The sequence below is a fragment of the Apodemus sylvaticus genome, chromosome 1, assembly GCF_947179515.1.
Source record: "Apodemus sylvaticus chromosome 1, mApoSyl1.1, whole genome shotgun sequence".
NCBI classification, from domain to species: domain Eukaryota; kingdom Metazoa; phylum Chordata; class Mammalia; order Rodentia; family Muridae; genus Apodemus; species Apodemus sylvaticus.
This window is the reverse complement of record NC_067472.1, coordinates 171,474,690-171,498,860: the sequence shown is the minus strand read 5'-3', so window position 1 is coordinate 171,498,860 and position 24,171 is coordinate 171,474,690. Positions and strand designations below refer to the sequence as shown.

The 24,171-nt window shown below is 42.2% G+C and overlaps 1 protein-coding gene and 1 pseudogene across 1 annotated transcript in view; one reads left to right on the top strand and one right to left on the bottom strand.

The window, feature by feature from the left end:
• The window catches only part of LOC127670388 (zinc finger protein 431-like), a 553,459-nt gene that overhangs the window by 429,968 nt on the left and 99,320 nt on the right, over positions 1-24,171 (bottom strand). The window lies entirely within an intron of this gene.
• LOC127684693 (aurora kinase C-like) overlaps positions 1,624-24,171 on the top strand; it is a 41,560-nt pseudogene continuing 19,012 nt past the window's right edge.

The following is a 24,171-nucleotide window of genomic DNA, read 5'->3' as shown; positions in this document are numbered from 1 at the left end:
ACCTGCCCCTAACATCCCAGGCAGGTATTCTGGGAACTTGGAAGCTCTACCTTCTCAGGCATGCCTATTGGCCAAGACTATGACATCAGAATGATAACCAATGGTTATCAGCTGGTACCTACTAGTCTCTGCCAAAGTTCAATCTGGAAACCTCTTGAGTGCATCTGTGCTAGCGAATTACCAATGTCTGGGTCACAGCTTTCCTGGGGTGGGTGGGACATTCTGGGTGGTTGGGGAGGCCACAGTCAGAGCTTTAGATGCCTACCATTTTCCAGGATCTGAGCAGCTAGCAGGACTTCAACTTGTCCTCACCTCTTTATACAGTTCAAGGAAGAGAGTCAACACTGTGGCTTGGGCTTCCCATACAAGTAAGAGATATGAAAGCCGAGACCAAGCTCAAGAAGGTGGCACATATGTGATATCTTTGCAAGGAGGAGGAAAAGGCAGCAATATGGGGATAGTTAAAAGTCAGTGAGGTCTGCAGATGGTTTGCATGTGTGAGTGTTTGTTCTCACACACAGTGAAAGCTTTAGTGAAACCTTCGCTCTCTCTGCCCCACCATCCTTTTCCCTCTCTCCCTCGTCTCTCCTATCCCTCCTCTCTCTCTTCTCCTCTCTTTTTCCACTCCTCTTCTCTCTCTACTCTTCTCTTTCTTCTCCTCTCTCAACCCACGTCTGTCTTCTTTCCCTGGTCTCTCACTTCATCTCTCCCTCCATTGCAGTCCTTTTTCTCCTTCTCCCTTTTTCCTTTTTATTCCATGTTCTTCCCTACAACTTCATTTTGGCCCTCAAAGTCCTCTTCAAGTCTGAGATAATGAAGGAGGGATTGGAGAACAAATTCTCAGGGAAGTGGAGATCCAGACACACTTACAGTAAGTGTGGAATATGTGGAACTCAGAGCTGACCTTTTCCAAACCTTGCTTCCCTTTTGCTGCCCTGACCCCTCTCCTGGTTTGGAACATACCAGTTTCAAGTGTCTACACATGTGCAGATCAGAAGCCAACCTCCCGTTTTGCTCCTCAGATGATTCACATCTCCTATTTGAAAAAGTCTTTCATTTGTCCTGAGCACCTGGGAAAGTGAGACAAGTACATCACTGAATTTGAGGCCCACCTGGTGAATTCCAGGACAGTCAGGGTTACACAGTGAGACTCTGCCTTAAAGGTAATCACTTTTATTTTATATCTACTTATTTGTTTATTTATTTTAGTTTTGGTTTTGGTTATTTGGGGACGGGGTTTCTCTGTATAAGCCTGGCTCTCTTGGAATTCAATCTGTAGATCTGGTAGGCTGCTGTTGAACTCCCAGATTTGTCTGCATCTGCCTTTGGAGTACTGAGATTAAAGTTTTGAACTGATCAGCTATTTTTTTATTTTATTTTAAGTTACAAGGTGTTGTGTAACATGGGATACATGTGAGTCACAGCACACATGTGGAGGACTACTTGCAGGAATTAGTTCTTTCCTTTCACATACAGAGTCTGGGAATGAAATTCGGGTTAGCATGCTTGGCAACAAATGTCTCTGTTTGCTGTGCCAACTTGCCTACCTTGACTCTGCCTTCCTCCCTCCTTCAGACACCAAATATCCTTCGCCTGTACAACTACATCCACAATGATAGTTGGATGTAATTAATTATGGAATATGCTCAGGGAGGTGAGCTCTATAATGAGCTTCAGAGAAACCAAAAGTTGACCCAACAGCATACAGCCACGGTGAGGGGAGCTCTGGGAGCAAGGAAGTACTAAATGGTGGCTGTTACTGATTGTGGCTGCCAATATACCCTTCCCATCTCTTCTTGATTTACCATTTTGAGTAGAAGTGTAGGATGTGGGATGGGGGAGCATGCAGGCCATAGTATGCACATACAGACTCCATGAGATAACTTGGGGAGGACTCGTTTCACCTTTGTGTGGCTTACAGGGATGACACTCAGGCCACCTGGCTTGTACAGCAAGCCCTCTTACACACCAAGACATCTTGCTAGCCTTCATCTCTTTTTTGTTTTGAGATAGAGGAAATCTTCCTAGATAGCCCAGGCTAAAATTATAGTTAAAAATGAGATTCCATGGCAGTCATAACATTCATAATATCTGTTCTACCTCACAGGGAAACTGAAAGTTTTCTCCTGACCAGATTGCTTTGGTTCACACAGATAATAGAGGAGTTGTCAGATGCCTTGACCTATTGCCATGAGAACAAGGTGATTCACAGGGACATCAAGCCAGAGAATCTCCTGCTGGGCCTCAGGGGTGAGGTGAAGATCATAGACTTGGGGTATTCTGTACATGCCCCCTCTGTCAGGTAGGTTGGATGGGATGGGGGTGGGACCCTCACACTAGTGAGGCATTTCCCAAGTGAATTCATCTCACATTGAAGACTCATATACAAACTGGGCCTTGGGTTTAACAAGCACCTTTTCAAATATACACCTTAAAATGCACTTGCAGATTGAACGAATTGGGTGGTTGGGGTGATGAACTCAGTAGATAAGAGCAGTTCCTTTGTGAGCAGGAAAACCTGACTTTAGATGGAAAGAACTTGCAAAATTCTAGCCATATCTATGGATTCCTTTAACCCTTGCCTTGAGAACTGGAGACAGGCAGATACTAGAAGCTGGCTAGCCAGACTAGCAGAAGTAACTGGGTTAGGTTCAGTGAGGGACTTTGCCTTAAAGCAATACTGTGGAGAGCTTAATAAAGACACCAAATGTCCTCCTTTGTCTCTGTTAGTGTGTGTCTGAAGGCATGTACACACACACACACACACACACACACACACACACACATAAATAGAGCATTACTTTTCTTTCCTAGTCTTTATCGGTGTTTGCCTTTGCCAGTAAGATTCCATGAAAAATTAGCAAGCATCCCAGGACCGAATTTCTCCATGTTGATGAGTCCACATTTCCTTGCTTCCCCATGAGACATATGGCATTATTATGTACGTATAAATCTTCCTCACTCATTGACTCTGCAGACGGCCAGGCTGGGTTCAAACTCACAACAATGTTGTGATGATATGTTACAGGTGATAAGTTACACCTGACAGAGTAATTTTAAAACATGGGCTTAATGTATCTTCCCTTAAAGTATTACTTTCTCCAAGTTAGTTTCCTCTTTTAAAGTTGATATATGGATGTTTTGCCTGCATGAGGACTAGTGTACCATTTTTCATGCCTTGTTCCCTTGGAAGCCAGAAGAGGGCATCAGATGGTTGTAAGCAGCCACATGGATGCTTCAAAATCCATCCAGGGTCCTTTAGAAGAACAGCCAGTACTCTCAAGCACTGAGTCATCTCTGCACTCCTGCACTGTCTGACTGTCTGGGGGTTCATTCTAGCCTCAAAAACACAATGCTCTTCCTGTTGGAACATTCCCATATGCCAGAATTAAGTGATATGAGATACTATTATATCTGTCTGCATTTTCTGACTGTTAAACAAAAAGAAAAATCTGTGTTTATTCTCATGGGTGAGTATAGGTACACATATGTCATGTTGTGTCTTGGGGGTTGGCATCATGTCAGAGGACGTCAAGACAATCCCTCACCTTCCACCTTATTTGAGACAGGGTCTTTTGTTTGCTTCTTCATGGTTGGCTAGCAGGTCTATAGACTTTCTATGATTCTCCTCTGCCTCCCATCTCACTGTAGGAGTTCTAGGACTATAGTCATGCACCTGGCTTTATGTGAGTTCTGGGGGATAGAACTCAGGTTCTCAGGAATTCCCCCTGCAAGTGCTTTACCTCCTGACTCACATCCTATAGACCCTCTGATTCTTCAACCATATTAACCGTTGGTGTTTGTGAACTGTTCTCCCTGCCTCAGCCATGCACAGGAGGGGACTCTTCAAGAAGTCCCTTGCCTCCCATTTCCTGGGATGCTGAACATGGAAGATTTCCCTCCTGAGCTTATGCACAGTGCTCGCTTTTGTGTCCTGCTTTAGGAGAAAGACAATGTGCGGGACTCTGGACTATTTCCTCCAGAAATGATAGACGGGAGAAGGTACAATGAGTCGGTTGATCTGTGGTGCATTGGGGTGCTCTGCTATGAGCTGCTGGTGGGAAAACCACCCTTGGAGAGGACACTTCCAGTGAGACATGCAGACGCATCTGCCAGGTACAATGAAAACACACACACACACACACACGTACACATACGTGTACACACATGTGTACACACACACACAGAGGACATTCACCAGGAAGCCAGGCAGTGATGGCTCCTGGGTGGGCTTTGGGAAATGGAGCATGTACAACAGAGTATCTACTAATAGGTAAAAGGGTGCCGTGAGGAGATTTATAAAACAGGGAGGAGATTACCCAAAGAGAATAGCTAGATTCTATTATTCTTCCCCTGCTACATTAGGTGGATTTCAAGTTTCCTTCATCAGTGCCTACAGGAGCCCAGGACTTAATCTTGAGCTTCTTGGGTACAATCTTTCAGAAAGGCTGAGCCTGGCCCAGGTCCTGAAGCAGCCCTGGGTCAGGGAACACTCTTGAAGGATCCTGCCTCCCAGTGTTCAGATGTCTTCCTGAGTCCTGTCTGTTTTTACTCCTATGTGTTTCTTCAGGAAGCTCTCCAGTCTCGGTTTGTTACTGCATGTGGTTTGCTTATTTTCTCTTTTATGAAGCGAAAATAAATAAAACTGATTAATATACTATCAGTCTTCTTGCTTGAGTGTGTTAGTATGTGGATTGGATGGAAATTTTTGTCTTACATGAGTGATATGGGTGGAGGCCAGGCGCCCACATCAGGTGACTCCCTCTATTGCTCTCCAGCTCCCTTTTAGAGAGACTAGGTCTCTGAACTAAACATGAAACTCACCAAATTGGTTTGACTGGCTGGAATGTGAAACACAGTGATCCTCCTATGTCCAGCTCCCCACACACAAGCTCAGTAAAGTATGCCCAGCTTCCATCAGGGTGCTGGGGAGCAAACTCAGTCCCCAGGCTTCTGCACATGGACTGAGGCACACCCATGCTCACAAACATATAAAAAAACAATAAATGAAGGGAAATTGGTGTATAAGGAGAGATGATATTTGTGTAGAACTGAGGGGTTCTCTGTAGAGTACTCAGTTTAGCATCTTTACATTTTTGTAAATATTTACAAAATCTTTACATTGATTTTGGGCAAAGGTCTCACACACACACACACACACACACACACACACTCTAGTCTACATTTTACATAGAAAGAATGTCCATCTCACTCAGTCCCCAAATTCTCCTGTGCTGTGTATGTTGTTGCTTGGTGGGTCTAAAGCCAGGCCTGGTGACCCATGCCTACAACCTTAAGTATTCAGGAGGTTCAGGCAGGATAAATTCAGTTCAAGGCCAACCTAGCCAATTCATCAAGATTTTCTCTAATTAAAACAATTTCAAGAAATAAAACAATTTCAAGTAATAATAACAATATGTATGTCTAAGCCATGACTCTAGGTCTGTGACCTTATTTTAGACAGAGACTAAGAAAACCTCTTTGGAGAGGGAGTAATCAGTTTGTAATCAGAGAAAGAACTGCATTACCGAGAAGGGACAGCCCAAGAGATTTGTGGCTGGCTCCTCAAATGAAATGCTGGTGCTTGTGGGTCTATAGTCTCCATGCTGTGACTTCATCCTTGTGCTACTGTTCAGTCCATGCCCATTATGGAAATCTTTCATTTTTTATTAGATATATTCCCTATTCATATTTCAAATGTTGTCCCCCTTCCTGGTGTCCCCTCCAAAAAACTCCCCTAACAAATGCGCCCTACCCCTGCCTACCAATCCACCCACCCATCCCTGCCCTTCACTCCCCTACACTGGAGCATCCAGCCCTCTCAGGACCAAGGGCCCCTCCTCCCATCAGTGTCCAACAAGACCATCCTCTGCTGCATATGCATTTGGAGCCATGGGTCCCTCCATGTGTGCTCTTTGACTGGTAGTTCAATCCCTGGGAGTTCTGGGGCTCTTGGTGGTTCAAGTTTTTGTTCCTCCTATGGCACTGCAAACCCCTCAGTTCCCTGGGTCCTTTCTCCAGCTCCTCCACTGGGGACCCTGTGCTCAGTTCAATGGTTGGCTGAGAGTGTCCCCCTCTATATTTGTCATGCAATGGCAGAGCCTCCCAGGTAACAGCTATATCAGGCTCCTATCAGCAAGCACCTGTTGGCATCCACAATAGTGTCTGTGTTTTGTAACTGTATCTAGGATGGATCCCTAGGTGGGGCAGTGTCGGGATGGTCCTTCCTCGAGTATCTGCTCCACACTTTGTCTCTGTATCTCCTCCTGTGGGTATCCTGTTCCCCCTTCTAAGAAGGAACAGAGTATCCATACTTTGTTCTTCCTTGTTCTTGAGCTTCATCTGGTCTGTGAATTGTATCCTGGGTACTCCAAGCCACTGGGTTAATATCTGATAGCCTTTTCAACAAATGGTGCTGGTTCAACTGGTGGTTAGCATGCAGAAAAATGCAAATTGATCCATTCTTATCTCCTTGTACAAAGCTCAAGTTCAAGTGGATCAAGGACCTCCACACAAAACCAGATACACCGAATCTAATAGAAGAGAAAGTGAAGAAAAACCTGGAGCACATGGGCACAGGGGAAAGTTCCCTGAACAGAACACCAGTAGTTTATGCTCTAAGATCAAGAATTGACAAATGTGACATCATAAAATTACAAAAGCTTCTATAAGGCAAAGGACACTGTCAATGGGACAAAATGGCAAACAACAGATTGGGAAAAGATTTTTTACCAATCCTACATCTGACAGAGGGCTAATATCCAATATATACAAAGAACTCAAGAAGTTAGACTCCAGAGAACTAAATAACCCAAATAAAAAAAAATGTGGTACAGAGTTAAACACAGAATTCTCTACTGATGGGTACCAGATCTCTGAGAAAGACCTAAAGAAATGTTCAGTATTCTTAATCATCAGGGAAATGCAATTCAAAACAACCATGAGTTTCAAACTCACACCAGTCAGAATAACCAAGTTCAAAAACTCAGGGGACCGCAAATGCTGGAAAGGATGTAGAGAAAGAGGAACACTCCTCCTTTGCAGGTGGGATTGCAAGCTGCTAAAACCACTCTGGAAATCAGTTTGCCGATTCCTCAGAAAATTGGACATAGCACTACCTAAAGACCCAGATATACTACTCCTGTGCATATACCCAGAAGATGCTCCAACATGTAATAAGGACACACCTCCACTATGTTCATAGAAGCCTTATTTACAATAGCCAGAAGATGGAAAGAACCCAGGTGTTTCGAATGGATACAGAAAATGTGGTACATTTACACAATGGAGTACTACTCAGCTATTAAAAACAGAGAATTCATGAAATTCTTAGGCAAATGGATGGAGCTAGAAAATATCATCCTGAGTGAGGTAACCCAATCACAAAAGAACACACAAGGCATGCACTCCCTGATAAGTGGATATTAGCCTAAGAGCTCAGAATACCCAAGATACAACTCACAGAACACATGAAGCTCAAGAAGAAAGAAGACCAAAGTGTGGATACTTTGATCATTGTTGGAATGTGAATCAAAATACCCATGGCTCACAATCAACCAATAGACTGAGCATAGGGTCCCCAATGGAGCAGCTAGAGACAGGTCCCTTGCATGCTATAATTGCTGCTGATTTATCACATTTACCATTAACTGGGTCTTGGGGCTTTGAAAACGTGGTGTGGCACTTTGTAAGATACATATTTTCAGTTTCCATCCTGATCATTCCTTGCACTCTTTCCTCATTTTGTGGCGATTTGGGCTGGGAAACTTCTTTCAGCATCAAGTGTAAGTTTCTGATGCTATCAATCTTATTGCTTATAGGTCAACAGGGCTGAAGTGATAAACTTTGGATCAGCTATTCACAACTTACTACTTTGACATGGTCATGGCCCCTAAGAGGGATAAACCTGGCTGTTTATCCACAAGCTCCAACTTTGATGACAGCCTGATAACTATGTCTAGGTTCTGTCATGGAGGATATAATGCCACATTCTGATCTCCACTGGAGCCTGTCATGCATTTGGTACATGGTGGCAAAACTTTAAATACCTTAATTAAATTGATTTTAATTTAGAAAATAATGTATAAAGAGAAACTTTTTTACACTATGGAATCACACACACACACACACACACACACACACACACACACATTTCTGGTGTGCTCTAGAATGCCAGAAGATTGCATCAGATGTCTTGAACCTAGAAATACAATTAGCTCTGAGCTATGTGATACAGGCGCTAGAACCCAAACTTGGGTTCCCAAGAGGTGAAGGACTATTCATCAAATTGTCCACCTCTCCAATGTGTCCTTGTGATGCAGAAGATGAAGATGCCCAATTGCTCCTGTGCCCTGTCACTCAAAGGTCATGAAAGTCCCTCTAGACTGTAGAAGGATTCAGTAGATTGAATCTGTCCCTCTGTGAATGGACCCTCTCTCTGCATTGCTTACTTTCATGGATAACACAATTCTTTATATGTAAAGTTTTTTGGTTTTGTTTTTGTTTTTTTGGATTTAGGTTCCCCACCCCCACCCACCCCACTCCCCCAATCCCCCCAACCCCCACCCCCCGAGACAGGGTGTAGCTGTATAGCCCTGGCTGTCCTGGAACTCACTCTGTAGACCAGGCCTCAAACTCAGAAATCTGCCTGCCTCTGCCTCCCAGAGTCTGGGATTAGAGGCGTACACCACCACCACCCAGCTAGATGTAAAGTTTTTAAAAAGGTTTTGTTTGGCTTTGGTGTCTACATCTGTCTGAGTCAGGTGGGTGGAACCTCTCCTAGATTCCTGCCTGCAATCATAACAGACATTAACAGTGCCAGGAATCTGTGCTTACCCATGGCATGGCTCTCAAGTTGGGCCCTTATTGGTTGTCCAATCCCTCAGTCCCTGCTCAATCCCTGAATTTCTTGTAGACAGGATAAGTTTTGGGTTGAAAGATTTATGGATGGGTTGGTGTCCCTATTGCTTCACCAGGGTTCCTACCTGGCCACAGGAGGCAGGCTCCCCAGGATCCATATCCCCAATGCTGTGAGTCTCATCTAAGGACACCCCCATTGATTCTTGTCTGCTTCCCAGAGTGCTGGGATTACAGGCATGGGCCACCACCTCCCATCTGAGATATGTTTTTTATATGGCTTAACTTTGACGAAGAGAATGAAAGTATAAAATATGGTATAAAAAGAAAATAAAAGATTAAAAAAATATAAAAAGTACCATCAATGTTTTGATGAATAGTAATATTTCCTGACATTCAATAATAACTTTCAATTATCAAATCACTTCATATATTCTCTATAATTGAGTTATTTTCTTTCCTTTGTTAATTTAACTATTTAAAATGTTGGAGCTGTGTTTATTCACTCCTGTTCCATGGTGTATATATATATAGAGAGAGAGAGAAAGAGATAGATAGATATATAGATAGATATGTGTGTGTATGTTGTGTATACACACACACACACACACACACACGCACATATATATATATATATATATATATATATATATATATATATATATATATATATATATAGTTAGAGGACAACTTACACCTGTCTCTTATCTATTTCCATTATTGAATTCTAGCTATGAAACAAATGGAATTGTTTAGCTGCAAGTGAACTCATTGGCCCTTATTTAGTTTTAAATTTATTTATTTATTTATTTAGGAGTTTTTTGTTTTGTTTTGTTTTGTTTTGGGGGTTTTGGGTTTTGGGGTTTTTTTTGTTGTTGTTGTTGTTTTGTTTTTTGGTTTTTTCAAGGGTTTCTCTGTGTAGCCCTGGCTGTCCTAGAACTCACTCTGTAGACCAGGCTGGCTTCGAACTCAGAAATCTACCTGTCTCTGCCTCTCAAGTGCTGGGATTAAAGGTGTGTGCAACCACTGCCCTGCTAGCTTTAAATTTATTTATGCATATTCCACAGCCCAAATTTAGAAATAAGAGAAAACTGTGTAGGATTACTATGGGTCTCTCGGGATTAAACTGAGGTCATCAGGTTTAGCAGCAACCAACTTTACCCACTGAGACAATTCCCTGGCATTCAGGTCATTCATATTTCATTCAGAGAAAGTGTTATGAACAAGTGTTTACTTCTCAGAATAACCTAACACAATCTAAAACAAAGCATTACAGGATTTTCATGTGCAAATACAATTTATAATTTAACTTGTCCTGTTTCCCTCCATCCTTAGATGGAAGCATATTTATAATCTGAAGACCATAATTTGCTGATGTAATATTACAACTAATCTTCTTGGAGCATCAGTGAGATGGCTCAGTAGGAAACAGCCACGAAGTGCAAAACTGGCAACCATCGCGATGATCATAGAAAGATGGGCAAAAGTAGACCTCACAATGTTGTCTTCCACTCTCCACATAACTGCCATGACCTAAAAGCCTGTAATCACATTAAACACACACACACACACATGCCAGATTAACTAATGGGGCGATGGAGAATCATGGAAGGAGCAATAAGACATGCATATACAGATTACTACTCAATGCAGATTATTCTACTTTATTACATCAGATAGGTGAAAATGTTACTTTGCATACACACATTATATATTTAATTTTTCTTTTTTTTTCTGGTTTTATTTTTATGCTGAGAATGTTGAGTTTATTAGAAAACAGACAATATCACAATCCAAGTGTTAGCTCACAATCCAATCACGAAAGGTGCCCGAAAAGAAGCTCTCTTCTGTGTATGGGTTGAAACAGTTTGAAGCCTAGACCTCTCAAGAAAAAGAAATATATATTCATGTCCTGGGTGGCAGGGCCATCAGCCAGAGATCCTTAGTGGTAAGGTTGGTTGGCTCAGCAGCAGGTGTTGCAGGGGGAGGTCCTGCAGGCTTTGCAACAGAAAGCAGGCTGGCAGCAGGGGGGCCTTCAGCAAGGAGCCTGCACTGAGATGGGCTGGCAGCAGGTGGAGGGCCAGCAGCAGGGCCTGCTGACCATAGCTGTGTAAGAGGTGGGACAGCAGGTGCTGAGGCAACAGCAGCCCTGCTGCAGGGGTCACAGCAGATGGGGTGGGAGAGGCACCTCGTGGGGGAGAGGGGAGGAGGAAGCGGAGAAGAGTGGGAGCCTGCGGCCAAGGGAGGAAGGAAGGGGCACAGAGAGCAAATGAGCCAGAACTTGGCCAGGGTGTGTCCTGAGCAGCTACAACTTCGGGAGTCCCAGATCGCCCAGCAGGGAGAATGGTGGCAGTGAGGCGCGGGCCAGCCCAGCCGCTGGCGCCATGAGCCAGAGAGCAATGCCAGGCAGGCAGCTGCAGACCCCGGGTTCTTTCTCAGCCGAGCAGCTCGCACCCTGCCTCGGGTGCCCGCGACCCTCTTCCTGTCTGCTCGGTCTCTGCAAGCTCCTGCCGCGCCGCCGTGCCGCCGCTCCGCGCTAGGCAACTTTTGCCCCAGGCCATTCGCGGGAGAGGAGGATGCTTTGCACCCCGGGGCTCTCCCTGATGCCTCTGCAGGGCGCGGGCTTGGGATCTTCCTGAGCTGGCTGGTTCCCTCCGGGGCTGAGGAGGAGCCTTCCCTTCCTGTGTGAACAGCAGGCATCTGATGGCCAAGCCCTAGGGCACTGGGGACTTGGGAGGGAAAGCCTCCCCACCTGATGCTGGGGCCTAGCTCTTTGCCCACCTGCACAAAGAGGCCCTTGAGGTCCGCAGGGAGTGATGTGGAGGCCAAAGTGTGGCGGCTAGGTCATCCTGGAGGTCTGTGGATAATGCAACTTTCTAAGTTTGTTCTAAATTTAAAGTTGTCACTATTCTCTGTAAATCCCTCAGGCTCTCACCCAGGACACAGGGCCATCTGATCCTCCTCTGTAGAGTGATTCACAAGCAAGGTATCCATCCAGACTGTGAAGGAGCTGCTGGCACCGCCTCAACCCGATGCACCCAGACCGATATTATTATTATTATTACTATTATTATTATTATTATTATTATTATTATTATTATGTCCTGACCTGTATGTTATATCTGCAATAGGCTTTATGTCTATAAAGTTGTTATATTTTAATAGACATAAATGTCTGAACATCATCAGATTTACTCAGTAATTCCCCAAACAGCCATCCTCTCTAATAAATGTGCAATCCTAGAATCATCACTCTGAGAACTCAAGGCAGAAGTACATTGGAACTCCAAACATGTCTCATTTGTATGAATTATGTATGCCGCATATATATGTTTATTTTTTAAACTCTGTAAAATGAAACACACAGTCCATTGTATGGCATTGCTTTAAATTAGAATCAATAAACTGAATCTTGATTTTTAGTGTAATATATTTTATCTCTATTGATTGCCTTTTTTGTTTGCTTGTTTGTTTTTTGTTGTTGTTTTGTTTTGTTTCTTTGAGACAGGGTTTCTCTGTGTACCCTGGCTGTCCTGGAACTCACTCTGTAGACCAGGCTGGTCTCAAACTCAGAAATCTGCCTGCCTCTGCCTCCCAAATGCTGGGATTAAAGGCGTGTGCCACCACCGCCCAACACCATTTTAATTTTTTAAACTCCTGTGGAACCTTTTTGATTGGAACTTAATTTTTGATGTTATTATATGCTCCAGATTGGATTCATTGAAGGTTTTCTGTTTTGGTTTAAAGTTTTGGCTTTTTTTAACCTCTACTTTATAGTCTCTAATAATCTAGCACCTAGTTTTTACTCTCTTTGTTGTAACTCAACAGACCCCTCAGGATCTGAGCTCAGGTGCACAACCCCTCAGGACACAGCTTGATGATAGATTGATGCAAGAGCAAGAGGTTTATTGTTCCACATACTGGGGTTACTCAGCCATGCCACCCAGGCAGAGTGAACCCCAACAAGGAAAGCATACATCGTGTATACCCTATTTGCAAGGGGGTTCGATTACTATGAGTAATATATTTTAAATGTACAGGTCAAGAGGGAACCATGGTAGTAAGATTGTTGACAGTTTGTGGTTTTACCCAGGACTCAGTAGCAGGAGGGGCAGGAGAGTGATTCAGGGAACTGTTACTTTTATTTTGTCTTGTCTTGGTCAGAAGGGTCTGAACAGCTTGGTCACTTTGTTCCTTAAAAACTTTGTTTCTACATTCTTAGAGCCTTGTTGATAGGTTCTCAGAAAACTCTGTTCTCTAGGGGCCACCAGCAAGGGTCAGAGCAGCAGCTGCCACTGCCAGCTCCCCAGCTGGGCAGGCAGATCCAGGCATTCCTTAAAGGGGAAGCTACAGATAAAAGCTTTCTCCAGCTCACCATGGAGAGGTGCTGCTACTGGGGAAGGAACCCTGCTTGCCATATCTTCTCTTTTCAAGTCTGTCTTAATCTGATCTCTTCCAAAAAGGATAAACGAAACTGTAACCATTGAAATAATAGCCATTTCTATGCTATTATTATGGCTGCAAAACACAGTCTTCTTCTCACTTGCTGTGAATTAAGATGTAGAACTCTTGGCTCCTCCACCACCATGTCTGCCTGGACACTACCTTGCTTCCCCCATGGTGATAATCGACTGAAGTTCTGAAAGTGTAAGGCAGCTCCTATTAAATCTTGTTCTTTTAAAAAGATTGCATTCACCATTGTGTCTCTTCACAGCAATGGAAACCCTAACTAAGACAACTTCTACCCAGATCAACATCAATTTACTTCTAGGCTCTCTGTCCTGTAGAAGACTGTCACAGTGTGAATGATGCTCCAAAGGCACAGGATTAAATATACAGTGCTATCTGTTACAGATTCAATATGTGTTATACATTTTAGTGTACTTAATAGATGAAGGAAATCTAGAGCTCTCAAAGAGACCCAATAAAGGGAATTATACATGTTAAGGGCTAGGTGACACTTTTTATGTCTTTTCCTGTTAAAACTATTAAACTGTCTATCCATAGATAGTTCCCTATGGCGTATTTCATTTCTTGTGTTCCAAGTTAAAAGTCAACCATAATAGACTTGTTCATTCTCAGTAATCTTGTGATTTACACATCATACTTTCTCGCCACTGTTTCATGGTATGTTCTGTAAACTGGTTGATAGTTAACTCAATTATTAAATGCAAAAATGTCTGTTTTTGTAATCATTTGCTCCGTACTTCAGTCTTGAGTTAGAATATAGACAGGCTCCCCTGCATTTGATCAGGAATATTTCTTCATTCTAATTCAGAAGAGACTGAAAGTTTGGACAGGTTGTAAAATAAAATTTGATAGTATACTTCAATGGTTGCTCCTGGTTTTAGGTACTGGAACAATATTTACTTAAATAACTTAATTCCATTTGAGATGGATTTGTACTATGGAAGGGACTATGTAGGCCAGCATGGCCTCAAATTCAAGGATATGAATTTGCTTCCAATGTCCTGGAATTAATAGTATGTGCTAGCATCCTTAGCAATATTCATTTTTGAAATTGATCTCATGGGCATGGATGGCAAACACATGAAATGACCTTTAGATGGAATGTGTAGTTGCAATTCTTCAATGCTCCTTTTTTTTCTATGTGGTTTACATTTGTTCTTATTTTCCATAGTGTGTGTGTGTGTGTGTGTGTGTACTATGGAACACCTTTCTGAAACTCACAGTTATCTTTCTGCCTCTTGGCCCTCAGTGCTGGGATTAAAGAAATACTCTACCATACCCAGCTTGAGAAATAAGTTTTATGGTGTAAGTTGTCTATATATTTTTTTACAAAAATAAATTTACTCATTATATTGTGTGTATGAGTGTTTGCCTACATGGGTGTCTTTGTACTCCACTCATGACTGTTGGCCAGGAAGACCAGGCGATGTTGTAAGAATTCCTGAAGCTAGAGTTACACATAGTAATATGTGGCCTTATATACTGGGAATGAAGAAACCTGGGTGCTCTAGAAGAAATTTCAATTCTCTAAACCTTTGAGGTATTTTCCACCCCAAGTTTTCTATTCTTGATAATGTTTCTCATCCAAGGTGCTCTAGGTCACCGGGGCCAGAGTTGGGTTACGTAGGCCCTGCAGATATGAGACAGGAACGTGAACCACACTAAGACATGAGAATAAAATGTAGGTGCAGACTGACTTTGTCAACCTGGATCAGAATTCAAGGAGTGAAATATCACGTGGTTCATTGTCAGCATATTTAGAACATAATACAATTTGTAAAAAAGTACTATGGCAAAACTCAGTCCAATCAGTTCAATTCCAAAACCACAATAAAGCTTAATATGTGGCTACATAGAAACCCTTTTACAAAGTACATGAATACATGTGACTATGATGGTAGGTTCTGTAGATAAAATGCCTGGAATCTAATGTGGTTTCTGACTAATACCAGAGATGTCAGCAGGCCATAAAGGACATGTGACATCTCCCCTAATGATTGGTAACAGTTTAGGAAGGAAAGAGTTTTAAGACAGTCATTTTGGAGAATTTGGGTAAGGTATGCCTCTGTAGCAAAAGTTATGTGAGGTCTGACTACACAGAGAGCAAAAAGGTCACTGGGTCATTAAGAAAATCCTCTTCCAGCCTTTTAGGTTGAATGCAGGTATTTTACTTTCTTCATTGAGTGCAGGCCTCTGTACATACAAGCGTCCTAGTTTCCCAGGTGATCTGAGGGTGCAAGGACCTTTGTGCCCCAACATCCTTTTCCTCATTAATGAGTGAAGCTCTCTTGCAAGTGGGAGAAGTAGCTGAAGGGCCCAAGTGTGGATGCCTCAATTCCACTAGGGAGGGAAAAGAAAGCAATCATGGTGGGGGAGGGGTCGGAGGGAAGGAGTGGCCTGGGTGGGAGAGGGGACAAGGAGGGGAAGTAGAGCACATGATCAGGTATGGGGGGAGGCGAAACAGGACTGAAGTACTGAGGACCATTAGATGGTGCTGGCCTAAGTGGCAATCTGTATGTAGAAAAATGAAAATAGATCCGTATTTATCTCTTACATTGCACAGAGCTCAAGTCCAAGAGGATCAATGACCTCTATATAAAACCAGATACACTGAATCGAATAGAAGAGAAAGTGAGAAAGAGCCTCAAATTTGTTGGCACAGAGGGGAATTTCCTAAACAGAAGTCCAATGGCTCATGCTCTAAGATCAAGAATTGATAAATGAAACCTGACGAAACGGGAAAGCTTCTTTAAGGGAAAGGGCATAGTTAGGAAAAACCGGCAACCTACAGATTGGGAGAAAATCTTCACTACCCCTACATCTGGTAGAAGGCTACTATCCAAAATATGTAAATAACTCAAGGAGCTAGCCACCAAAGAATCAAACAAGCCAATCAAAAAACTGGACTATAGAACTAAACAGAAAATTCACAACAGAGGAATCTCAAATGGCCAAGAAGCACTTAAAGAAATATTTATAGTCCTTAGTAATCAGGGAAATGCAAACTAAAAAAACCCTGAGATTCAAACTTTCACCAGTCAGAATGGCTAAGATCAAAACCTCAGGTGACAGCATATTCTGGCAAGGATGTAGAGAAAGAGGAACACTACTCTATTGCTGGTGGGATTGCAAACTGGTACAACCACTCTGGAAATCAATCTGGAGATTCCACAGAAAATTGGAAAATCTAACAGGGAGGGACACATGTTCCACTATATTCATGGTGGTCTTATTTCTGATAGCCAGAAACTGGAATCAACCCAAATGACCCACAAGGGAAGAATGGATACAGAAAATGTTGTTCATTTATATAATGAAATACTACTCAGCTGTTACGAATGAAGAGGACATCATTGGTTTTGCAGGCAAATGGATGGAACTAGAAAATATCATCCAGATGAGGTAACTCATATCCAAAAGGACATGCATGGTATGTTCTCACTAATAAGTGGATATTAGCCAAACATGCAGAGTTCCCAGAATACAACCCACAGGACTCAGGAAGATTAACAAGCTTAAGGACCCAAGTGTGGATGCCTCAAACCCACATGGGAGGGAAAAGAAAACAATCATGGGGGTGAGAGGGAGGGAGGGACCTAGTTGGGAGAGGGCATAGTAAGGGCAATGGGGCATGGGATTAGATATTTGGGGGAGGGGAAACAGGATTGAAGCCCTGAGGACCCACAGAAAGAAGGGAAAAAAGCAACCCCAGGAGTTAGGGCAACCCTCTAGGATGTACTGGAGATGTGGGAGTTGAAAGACTCTCCAGATTCAAATGGAGGGACCTTGAGTAAAGTACTCTACAGTGGGGAGGGGGAACTTGTAGAGTCCATCTTCAGTGGAGGGGCAGGACATCAGGTGGAGGGATGGGGTTGCCGTCCCACAGCCAAAATCTCTGACCTAGAATTGTTCCTGCGTGAAGGAACTGCAGGGACAAAAATGGAGAAGAGCATGAAAGAAAGGAGGTTCAGTAGCAGAGCTAAACTAGGATCCAGCTCAAGGGGAGGCCTGGGGTCCTGACACTGTTACTAATGCTGTAGTGTGCTTGCAGACAAGAGCCTAGCATGGCTTCCCACTGAGAGGCCCAACAAACAGCTGAAAGAATTAGATACAGATACTAGCACCCAGCAAATGGACATAAGCCTGGGAAACCTGTGACTGAATTTGGGAAAACCTTGGAGAAGCTGAGGAGGAGAGTGGCAGTCAGGGGAAGACCAGCAGTCTCAACTAACCTGGGCCCTGAGATCTCTCAGACACTGAGCCGCCAACCAGGCAGCATACACCAGCTGCTGTGAAGCCCCTGACACATATACAGAAGAGGACTGTCTCATCTGGCCTCACTGAGAGAAGACACACCTAACCCTGAGGAGACATGAGAGACCCCAGTGAGTGGGAAGGTCTGGAAGGGAAGGGGTGGTGGGATGGGGACATCCTCTTGGAGACAGGGGTGGAGGTAGGAGGTATAGCATGGGAATGGTCATGGGGCAGGTGGGAAGTGGGATGAAGTCTGGACTGTGAAAAATCATTAATGAAAAAAATAAAATTTTACAATGAAATAAAAAAGCATTGCTTTGGAAATGACTCTCATGTTCTCCTTTCCTACAACTGGATATAATCTGTCTCAGCTCTTCTGTCTTGGCTTTCCTGGTGGTTATTCTTGACAGTCAAATTAGCTATACATGGAATTAGCTAAAACTGCAGTAGGTCAGTAATATAAAGAATGTTTCTTAACTATATCTTTTTAAATCATAAACTCTCTTTTAAATCTGTATCTTTGGAAGTAATGAGAAATAACTTTAATCTAGGCCACAGCTTCTGGAGGCAACCTACATTTATGAAGGTCATTGAAGATGGTAGATCTTTCTCCTTGTCTTTATGTCTTACCTCTGGATTGCAGGCTCATCTTGGGGTTTTTGTTTGTTTGTTGTTTGTTTGTTGTTGTTGTTGTTGTTTTTAAATTGCCTTACTTCTTCCTAATTCTGGTATAGACTGAAGACCAGTAGAGACATCCAGTCACATGGACTGAACCACTACTGTATTCTTCATCTGTCCATTTGCAGACAGCCATTGTGGACTAGTTGAACCACAGCTTGCAAACCATTCCAATAAATCCACTTTTACATACACAGAGATTCATTCTATCAGTTCTGTTCATCTTCATCCAGACACCTTTATGAATACAGCTGTGCTTTCTCCCTTCCCACTGAGGAAGATGGATTGAATAACAATAGTGTTGCATAGAGTTTGTTATCTATTTCCTGCTTTTTTTCCCAGGGTTGTGTAAAGTCTCATACCTACCAGTGAAATCTAGCTGCACTTTATCTGACCCAACCTTGAAACCACAGAACAAAAATATTAGTGTTTCCTAAAAATCTCTCTTTATTTCTGGATACCTTTCCTCTGTAGGCCAGATAGTTTATTTCACTGCAATTTAATAACAGTTCCCGCAAACTATCAGCCTTGATTCCAGGAGTTAGAAGTATTGGAAGAGAGACCACTAGGGTGTCAGTGGACAGGCACAAGTGCTTCTGAAATGCAAATCTCTCCAGATCTGGAAAAGGTCTAGCTCTGGAAAGGAAGCCTGGTACAGGAACCACCTTGCCTTGTCCCTTCAGTGCACTCTCACCCTACTTATCTGGAAAAGGGATGGCCCTGGACCAGAAGCCTGGGCCAGGAATCACTGTGCTGTGTCCCTTGACCACTCTCTAACCTTAAGGGATGTGCTCATGTCACTCAAGTCTTGCTGGTCAAACAGGGCCTCCAGTCTGAAGTGGAGGTGGGTGCTTCCGGGCACCAAGTTGCAGGTTCAATGCTGTAGCTGAGAAAGCTTGAATGTTTGTTGTATGCTACCGCTGTATGTTGTGAGGGGAGTTCAGGCTCGCTCTGAACCCATGATATGGTGAGTATATGGCAGCTGCTTCCAATGGGAAGGAGCAGGCGATTGAACTGCAGGAGCGAGTGTGGCGAGTTTAACTATGGCAGTGTAGTATCTGTTGTGTGACTTTAGAAACAATGTTAACAGTCGATGATGTGGTGTGAAAGCTCTGAATTTAAAAAAAAAAATAAAGAAAGACATAATTAAAAATAAGAAACAAAACCAACTGAGATTTTTTCACAGATGATTTCATGGGTTCCAGACAGTAAAAGTTTCATTATACTCCTACAAACATGCTGGCAGGAAAGTGGAAATGGACAAAATACCTGAAAAGAAGTAGAAAAATGTAACTCAATAGCAAAAAGTCCAGTGTCTTGATGGATAGACCTGTCATGAGATCATTAGAACACAGCATGGCTATCTGTCTGCCCTTTGGAAAAGGAGGAGTTATTTTGCTCTTCCTCAAATTTTAAGTTTTATCCTGGTGCCTCATTCTAAAATACCAGTGAATACTACATTCATAAAGAAATATTTAAAATGAATGACCAGTAATATTGAATTCACAGAGAAACAAATGAATATCCAAGCTCATACCTTACCAACACAGAGTTTCCTTTAGACTTTACAAAAATAAACCACTTGATCAGCACAGCTTCCAAAAGACAATTCTCAGCTATGAAGACCTACGAATAATTGTAATGAAGATTCTCCCAAATCCAAAATAATAATACAAACACTATGCTGGTGTCCCATGTTGAAAGCACGTACTCCAACATACTCAAGACCACTAAGACACAAAGTCTACCTATTCCTTAATCTTACCTTTTTCTCCAATGAATTTCAAGGGTGATTCCAGGAAGCCCTGGCAGGCAATGTGCAGCCCTGCCTTGGCTCTGCTTCATCTGAGGTTCTGTTAGAATTGGTTTCCTTTTATACTGCCTGGCTTCAGTGAGTCAGTTACTGGTGATGATTGATTGGAAATGTGATTCAAGCAGGCCTTCTGTGCCAGGGTGGGGCAGTTTACAATCTTATCCATAGTACCTAATGTAATAGAAGTAGAGTTAGGAGAGTCCTTAGACCCAGCACTTACTGTTAGCCCAGGATACCCAAGGTCACTCTGACTATCAGGAAGAGATAATTCCAAAACAGGGCATCAAAAATACAAGCAAGCAAACTAAATAGGGGAAAGACAGCTTTTCCTGCTGATTGAATCATATAAGGAATCCTAACTCAGCCCTAGCTTTGTTTCACTATAGTCCTAAATCAGAGGTCCTATATCAAGGTTTTGTTGAACTTCAGTACAAAACATAGAACCTTAATTGCCATCAGCTATTCCATACAGGCTGGAAACTCAGTGATTACAAGTTCTAAAATCTGAATTCTTTTAAGTTCAAAAAAGAAAAAATGTTGAATGTTTAAACCTCAAGATGCCCTTTGCCGTAGGGAAAAAAATGCCACATTACAAAGAAAGTACTACAAATTCTTCAAATACATCAGCCATTTGTTACAATGATTGACTTAACCATGATTTGTTTTAAATAATATTGATGATGTTCAGTATATTAATAAATTAATGCAGCCGGGCGGTGGTGGCACATGCCTTTAATCCCAGCACCTGGGAGGCAGAGGCAGGTGGATTTCTGAGTTCGATGCCAGCCTGGTCTACAGATTGAGTTCCAGGACAGCCAAGGTTACACAGAGAAACCCTGTCTCGAAAACCAAAAAAATAAATAAATAAAATAAAATAAAAAATAAATAAATAAAAATAAATTAATGCAGTACTAACAGAAAGAGGGATTCAGATGAAAGTGTTTTTTCTTGAAGGCAATAAACATTTTACTGTTGTTCACTATTTTCTCCTGCATGTCAATTTCAAAGGACACAGTTCAATTTAGCAATTAGACTACTTGAAGGAGGTTAGTGGCTTTATTCCCTTCCACACCCTTAATCTGAGATCAGAAAACAGACTGGAGAATCTCTATTAGTGTAAGGCCAACCTGGATTTCAAATATCGTTAAAAATTACCACGCTTACATAAATAGAGGGTATTACAAAAAACAAAACAAGCTAAACACAAGCACTACCACCACCACCACTGCGGAAGAACAACAACAACATAAATATGCTAGAATTGTAGGGCAGTACCAGGACAGAGAAAAAGGAGGGAGGTGATGGGAGAATGGGTGGTGAGAAGAAGGCTTATGGGACATATGGGGAGGGGGGAACTGGGACAGGGGAAATCATTTAGAATGTAATCAAAGAATACAGAAAAAAATATGGTAGAAGTAGTAACACTGTCCTGGAATCCTTACCAATATGAAGGCAGATGTCATGATTTATATCTTTGCTGTTTTTGTTGCTGTTGTTGGAAAGAATCCACAATCCTAGCTTGCCCATATAAAAGAAACACAATCTAGCTATTTTGTTTACAAACTCATGCCCACTGATTTAGAGGTACTACAACTTATTCCCCAACAATCAAGCCCCTTATAACTTGCTGTTTCATTGTTCTACACCTTCATATTCCATCCCGTCTGTGGCAGCCTCCTCCAATTAATTCTCCTTCCTTCTTTACCTTCATTCAATCCTCAAGGCCCACATTTCTCCCTCAAATGAGCAATCATAGCAAATTGCTTTTTTTGACAAATTAAATTGGGTAGCAATGATCAAATAACATCATTTCTCCTCAGTGGCACATTTGTCCTAGTCACACTCATTGATTACTCAACAACTTTCTTCCACCATTTTGATGTCAACTCTGGTTTCATAGACCATACCTACATTTTCTTGCATTTAAATATATAGGGACATTGTGATTCACATCCTTGTATGAGACAGAATGTTCCTCAAATCTGCCTGGGATTTATTGATATGGGCCCTCTAATTGGTGATTATTGGTTTATTATGGAAGCACACACAGTTACAAAATGGGTCAGATGTTTACTTGAATGCTTGGTTAAAGTGCTTAGCGAAAGATGGCCTGCTAAAAAAGCATTGGAGATGCCTAATATGCCTTGGCTTATTGTTGACAAACGGATTTTAAAGCATAGGGAAATTGCAATGCTAGATTGGATACATTGTGTAAATCCTAATCCTCCAAAATGGTAAAGCTCAGAAGATAATGCCCTTCACCAATCCTATAATAAGCAAACTAGTGAGAAGGGTACCAGCACACATGAAGAGTTTGTCCTTGTGGTTTTCCTTGTGCCAGACCTTAGGTTTGGAGATGCTGCTGCTCAATTAGTTGAATCAAATTCAAAGGCTTTAATTGACCCCAGAGGTAACAAGGGCCAGGTGGCAGGATTAGTTGCCAGAGACAAGGTGATAGTAGTTATCATAATGGACAGCACAGACAAAACAATGTTTACAATGACCTACCCAGTAAGGGTCAGCACAAGATAGGTGAAATTTACAATGGCAGACCTCATTAGGACCATTGGTACTTGGTAATCAATCACTGTTTCCAGGAATGAAATACATAAAAAGCCTACTACATATCTGTTTGATCTGAAGAAGGAAATCGAAGAAGACTTCAGAAAATGGAAAAAATCTTCCATGCTCATGGATCAGCAGGAATAACATAGTAAAAATGGCAATCTTACCAAAAGCAATCTACAGATTCAATGCAATCGCCATCAAAATCCCAACTCAGTTATTCATAGAATTATAAAGAGCCATTCTCAAATTCATCTGGAATAACCAAAAACCCAGAATAGCTAAAACTATTCTCAACAGTAAAAGAACTTCCCTGGAAATCAGTATCCTGGACCTCAAGCAGTACTACAGAAAAATAGTGTTAAAAACTGCATGGTACTGGTACAATGACAGGCAAGTAGATCAGTGGAATAGGAGTGAAGACCAAGAAATAAACGCACACAACTATGGTCCCTTGGTCTTTGACAAAGCAGCTGAAACCATCCAATGGAAAAAAGATAGCCTTTTCAACAAATGGTGCTGGGTCAACTGGAGGTCAGCTTAAAGAAGAATACTAAATGATCCATTTTTATCTTCTTGTACTAAGCTTGACTCCAATTGGATCAAGGACCTCCACATAAAACCAGACACACTGAAACTATTAGAAAAGAAACTTGGGAAGACCCTTGAGGACATGAGCACAGGGGAAAAGTTCCTGAATAGAACACTAATAGCTTATGTTCTAAGATCAAGAATCAAGAAATGGGACCTTATAAAATTACAAAATTTTTTAAGGCAAAGGACATGTTCAAGCGAACAAAACGGCAGCCAACACATTGGGAAAGGATCTTCACCAACCCTACATCTGACAGAGGGCTAATATCCAATATATACAAAGAACTCAAGAAGTTAGACTCCAGAGAGCCAAATAACCCTATTAAAAATGGGGTACAGAGCTAAACAAAGAATTTTCACCTGAAGAACTTAGAATGGCTGAGAAGCACCTTAAAAAATGTTTAACATCATTAGTCATTAGGGAAATGCAAATCAAAACAACCCTGAGATTTCACCTTACACCCATCAGAATGGCTAAGATTAAAAACTCAGGAGACAGTAGGTGTTGGCAAGGATATGGAGAAAGAGGAACACTCCTCCACTGGGGGTGGGAATGCAAGTTGGTACAACCACTCTGGAAATCAATCTGGCTGTTCCTCAGAAAGCTTGGCATAACACTTCCAGAGGACCCTGCAGTACCCCTTCTGGGCATATACCCAGAGAATTCCCCAGCACGAAATAAGGACACATGCTTCACTATGTTCAGAGCAGCCCTATTTGTAATAGCCAGAAGCTGGAAAGAACCCAGATGTCCCTCAATGGAGGAATGGATACAGAAAATGTAGTATATTTACACAATGGGATACTACCCAGCAATTAAAAACAATGAATTCATGAAATTCTTAGGCAAATGATTGAATATGGAAAATATCCTCCTAAGTGAGGTAACTCAATCACAAAGAGCACACTTGGAATACCATCACTGATAAGTGGATATTAGC